Here is a 6,702-nt window from a genome sequence, read left to right on the forward strand (position 1 = left end):
GTCACATATTTTAGTTCATTCAATTTCATGTTAATGGCCCTTCTGTTAGGATGCATTCGTTTAATATACCCATAGTGGTGAAGGGTACCATATAGTCGGCCCCGTCCGACTTTACTACTTTCCTTACTGTTTTTTTTTTGTCACTGATAAAAATTCATGCGAATCACTTACCGGTCATAAGATTTTATTTTAGCCATTCATATTCTCATGAAATTATCTGGGTGGGGAAATAAATTCGAAATTTTATAATTAGCACGAGGAAATCTAAATTTCGGCGAAATGAAAACTTATTTGGCTTTGAAAGTAGAACTTTAGAATACAACAAACACTACAATCCTTAGATATTGATTTATATTGCAAATATGTTGTTTTTGTATTATAGTTGATGGAAAACAATTATGAAGAAATAAACATTAAGGAAAGGGACAGAGTCGGTTCTGAAGGAACCGAATATATTTTTTCGTTTAAAGAATATAAGATAGGAGGTTATTCAAATTATCTTTATCGGATTCATATTCATTCACCGGAAAGAACATATGTGGGGACTGGGTTGTGAACACCAGGGCTTACCACCTCAAACTTGGATGCAATAAATGTATAGGATTTCCTCACCGCCAACATCATCGTAGTTAACGTCTACGTCCTCTTCGGGACATGAGACACCCCCACAGTCACCTCAAAAGCAAACGCAACACCTAACACCGTGCAGTTCAAGTGCGATGGACTCCGAACTAAAGTCAGTGAAATTATAGACCTCATAAATCAAGTTATATTATGGTCGACGCGACCGGTAAGGATCACAATAGAAGCGTACGAGTGTGACTTGCGGTCCTATTGCACCATTCTGTACAGTACAAACCTATTACTCCTCATCTAGGCTCGAGTGACATTGAATGTATGGGGGGTAGCAGTCAAATCTGGAACTGTGGAGATAGAAATGATGAACGTATACATTCCACCGCTGAATATCTGTACCCTGCGTTATTTACCCGACATTTGTTCTCTGTTTGAAGGTGATAACCGTCTAGTGCTATTTCTCTGTCATCACCTCTGAACGCCGCTACCTATTTTCTCAGATCCTCTGTTAGCTGAGTGGAATTCCCGAGATATAATCACTGCTACAGCCGCCCGCCATATATATTCTGCTACAGCCGCCCGCCATATATCTTCTGGGCGAATATCCGAAGTAAGACCAAGTCTTCGCAGCAGATGCGACGATACCTGCGAATGAGCGGGATGAATTTCATCGTACAACACTTGAAGACCCAAGAGTAAAAGAACTCCAACTTGAAATTAACATATAAGTAAGCGAGTATACATGGAAACAATAGCTAAACCAAATTCAGGCAACGGTTAAGTCACTCACGAATTCTGAAAGGATGGATTCTAGACAGGCTGTCATATTAGAGGACGTATCCGTGACAATCCCAAAGAGTTTCTCGGATTTTTTGTTCACCGGCAATTCTAGAGCAGACGAAAAAGAGATTGTTTCGTCGTAAAATATACCTCCGATCCGAGGAGGTACCACCACTTGGGGAAAATATGAAATCACAATTTAACAGCTGTACTCTCCTGTCGTCAGATATACCAAAACATATACCAATATTTCCAATTTTCAATACCAAGCATCCTCAATTGTAACCAAAAATGCAACATAGACGTAATTTTTGACGCTGTTAGAATATATTTTGGTACACCTCGTGGCAGGAGCATATAACCTGGTTATGTACTTCATAGCTCCGCAAAATTTATAAACAACTTATTGCACACCAATCATTGACAAAAATGTTCAAAGAACAAACTGTGATCATAATTTAAAAGTGATGACTTCAATTTCTAACTGGCGTTTCATATTAAATGAATTATATATTGTTGGTCATAAAAACCAGCAACAGACAGCTGAGTAGCAGGCCAGCCTAACAGTTTGCCTATAAATAAATTTCCAGCATTTAATTACCCTCCAGTCGACCATTATTTTAATCAATTAATTAAAATAGATGATTTAATAACAAATTGTTGGGCTATTCCTCAGTATGTTTTCGATTTTTGGCAAAAAGTCTACATACGTACATCGAAAGTGTGGGGGTGATTCTGTATGTGTACTTTTTGAACAGAGGGTGAATTTATAGAAAACTATAAAAAAATTAATTAATTAATAGCAAAAGCCAAAAAATGAAAATACTTATTATTCCAACTATACTGTGGTTCATCTGTGTGCTATCAAAAAATAAACTAGAAACTCAACGACGCAGACATTCGCAAGGGTGATCTTTTCTTTAACAATTAAGATCCCTACGATGAGATGCAAGGGGAAGAACACTAATAATTGACACATGTGTTTGAATTTTAAGTTTCATTAAATTATGATTTATTAATGAGCCAGTGCCAGACAAAGACACACTCTTTCTATGTCTGATGTGGGTGTTCTAATTCGAACGCATAATATTTTATGTTAAGTTAACGCTTAACAAGGCTCTGAAAACTTTTATATGGGAATATACAGGGAGAAGACAAATGTTCTAGAAATGTTTTCCATTCAAATCGCGTTAACAATTTATATCTTATACGAACAGATGATGTGGCGCCTAACTAAACATCACAGTTCTTATTATATAAGCAGCATACAAGGAAATATTCAGATCTGACATTCAAATAGAATAGCGTATATAATTCCGTTTTAGTTCGTCTGGTTTTTCTACATGTCTAAAACCAACTTAATGAATAAATGTTTCACCGAAAAGACTATTTAAGGATATGGTATAAAAGTAGCTCTAATATTATATATTTCTACCGTTTCCAGCACAACGAAATATTTACAGGAGACCTAGTTGAATAGTCCTACGATGTTAGTTACTACAGATATTTTCTATATAGGTACATGTTTTAACACAGTCCCATATGTGCTCAGCCCAAATGAAGTTACTTTGTCTTATCAGAGTAACAGTAAATGGCCATCCACGGTTTTCGGTGGATAATAATCTTCCGCACAGAAATTTTTTTTGATTTTACTTCCATATAACGAACCGTTCAATTGTTGAACCTTTCATGGTTTTGGGCGTTTATATAAAAATATTTAACTCGCATTTTTCAACCGCAATTTTTTATCAAATTATTTAATTATTTTTGTATAATTTTGTAAAATATGGCGAACCTAAACTAGTTCAAGAATATCCCATTAAAATGTTTTTACAAATGATGTTCACGATAGCTCAAAAGTTAATAATCCAATCCGTTCCAAATTTTAACACGTTATTCTGTAGGAACTAGGGTGCATGAAATCGATCAAGATCTTCAATATTTTCTCACTCTGTTTGGGGTCGAAAATAGGGAATTTTTCAAAAAATTATTGTCATATGTCCACATTTTAGTTAATTTTTATGTATCCTTGAAGTCTTCTAGTACTTTTATACAAAGTTACAAGTCTTCAATGTAACGCACGTCAATTTGCTAGCCGGCGAAAATCATAAATATTTGAAATCGAGAATGGGGAGTCCTCTGAAAATAATAATTTTTGTTGATACGATTTTCCCCCATTACCAATTACATTTTATACACACATTATCGCGTATTGGCGGTTTTATTCTTAACATGCCTCTGTTATGCCTGATTCACCTGGATATTTTTTCATAAACAATTTTGTGAAAATGCATTTTGTCGAGTCTTTACGGTTTCTATGCCTTACACCCTTTACCACTTTGGGTATATTCTACATAGTCTCCTAACAAATGTCGCCTTTTCGAAAGAACACTGACATGAAATTTAACGAAATATATATAAGAACTTTGGCGTACCATTTCAATTAAATCGGACGAAAATATATATATATATATATATATATCTAAATCTGAACCGATTTTCACGAAACTTAACACACATCATTATAAACTCCATTCAGAACGCTATGCCAAATTTCGTGCATATCGAATGATATTTAGGGACTTTGGCGCACAACTTACCTTATATCGGACAAAATATATATGGGAGCTATATCAAAATCTGAACCTATTTTCAAGAAACTTGACACACATCATTCCAGACTTAATTCAATACGCAGTGCCAAATTTCGTGCATATGGAAAGATATATAGGGATATATGTGAGCTAACCGGTTTTCACGAAACTTAACACACATAATTCTAGATATTAATTCGCTATACCAAATTTCGTTCAAATAGAAAGATATATAGGGACTTTGGTGCACCATTTATATAAAATCGGACGAATATATATTGAGAGCTATATCTAAATCTGAACCGATTTTCCCAAAACTTAGCACACATTATTATAGGCTCAATTCAGTCTGCTATGCGAAGTTTCGTGCATATCAAAAGATATTTAGGGACTTTGGTGCCCCACTTACCATAAATCGGACGAAAATATATATGGGAGGTATATCTGAACCGATTTTCCCAGTTTCAATAGGTTTCGTCCTTGGGCCAAATATATGAGCTGTGCGAAATTTCATCCAATTCGGATAATAACTGCGACCTGTACTTTGTTTACAATTTAACATGGACAAACGGACGGACATGCATAAATTAAGGGAACCCCCCCTTCACGATTTTAATTTTTCAAGATTTTCAATGGGCTGGTAAATCAATACCAATACTTGTTAATGTTTGTATATATATTTGAAGATTTAAAATATAAGAAAAATAATTTACAAAAAAAATTGTTATTGTTTTGTTGTTGTTTTTTGTAATTAAAGAAAAGTCCTTATTTTTGATGGCGGGCATGATAACTCCTCACTTGAACATCGGAATTCGAAAATTCCAACGATGTTAGAGAGGGTACATGTCTGGCTCTCGTACGAACTAGGATTATTGACTTCGGTCTAAAATTAACAAAATGGCGGACCTTTGAAAAAAATTTTTGGAAAATCTCCAATTTTTGACCAAAAACCAAGTTAAAAGATAAGGAAAATCTTCTCCGATTGGCTTTATCCTAGTTCATACGATAGCGATACACTCCCAGACAAACGTGTTAAAATTTGGAATCGATTGGGTTAATAGTTTTTGAGTTATCGTGCCCGCCATTCGCAAAACAATGTTTAGAGAAAAACGCGTTTAAATTTTGAGAAGCCCTTCAGCCGTCACTTGATGCTGACACAATAAATCGGCTATATCTTAAAGAGTTCTTGAGATTTCTACTTGAAATTTTGTAGGGACATTCTTGAATTAGTGTAGGTTCGAATTAAATTAACTACAATTTTGACCCCGATTCTATGCTTATTCTCAAAAGGAACCATATATCTATCTCGTTTCCTTTTGCTTGTTACAAACATATGCACAAAGACATAATACACTGTGCCACAGAGTGGTGAAGAGAATAAAAATTCCAAAGTCGGACGATGTCGACAATATATTATCTAAAGATTTTTAATATAACCTACAGTGATTTATACCGACATGCCATTCTAGGCTAAATTAGGTAAGTTGCAGAAAATTACATCGAAATCGGACAGCCTTTGGGAGTTTGGTACACCATTTATCGACAAATATATAAAGGAGATATATCTAAATCTGTACCGATTTTAACCAACTTTAATAGGATTTGTCCATATCATTCTGTGAGACAACATCGTCATGGTCTGATTGTGGAAAATTCCTATTGGGTAAGACACCTTGGTGAAGGAAAAATTCGCCATAAATTGTACATGAAGATATTGCTCAATATCTTGATTTGGAGCTATTGTATTTATGTTGAGATTACATTTCTTCAGTAGATTACATTTTTCAGTAAAATCGAATGAGGAATTTTTGGTAGAACATTTGAAAATGTTCAAAGGACTATCATAAGACTGTGGGTTTAATCGTGATTTCAACAGACAGACGGAATTTTATTACTGGAAGAGAAAGGACGGACAACCGGTTTAAAGACTTCAATACATCCCGCGGACTAAAGTAATGCAATCTTCCACATATGTTAGGAAATCAACATCTGTATTGAAGATAATATTCGATCGTAGAGTCATAGTCGAATATAGGGAAGAGGGCAAGGAGTTATGACAATATGTGAATTCCTTTTTCCATAACCCTATTGTCAGTTTGGCAGTTGTGTGTCGGAATGTGTGTTTATTTTTTTAAATGCCAGCATAATCTCCTTTTTTAACAGCAGAATTTTTTAATTCGTGTTTTGATCACATTGATTACATTCGGATATGTGGGAATATTTTCTATTATTCTTATTGAGAAAAAATTGTAACAATATGCCATTTCCTCCCAAACTTAAATGCCTTTCATTGTAGTCGATTTTTTTTCTGAAAATTCTAAACCTCTTATAAAAGATACATGCGAAACAAAATACAATTTGAAACCTATTAAGCCATAAATGACAGAATGGTATTCAATTACCAAAAACCTTTTACGGGAATACAATGACAAATATTTTGTCAAATGCTTTTATTCAACTATAAGCCAGCCATGAAGGTACACACCCACCTACGCACGTACTTAACTGTGGGAATTATGTACGAATTTTGAATGAAACCAAAAAAAGAGAATACCACACCCTGAGGCGACATTCATCCACTCAAATTGAATGAGGATGAGCATTAGAAATGCGCAACAATATAAAGCAATTAAAATTAAAGATCAAAACATTTGAACTGTCAAAATTATTGAAGGGCATAAGATAAAGATAATGAAAAGAAAAACAAAATCACAAAAATAATTATAATCTTTGCATAAGTAATCATTTTGGG

This window comes from Musca vetustissima, unplaced genomic scaffold, assembly GCF_032173495.1.
Source record: "Musca vetustissima isolate MV318-11 ecotype Yass unplaced genomic scaffold, APGP_CSIRO_Mvet_v1 utg21590, whole genome shotgun sequence".
NCBI classification, from domain to species: domain Eukaryota; kingdom Metazoa; phylum Arthropoda; class Insecta; order Diptera; family Muscidae; genus Musca; species Musca vetustissima.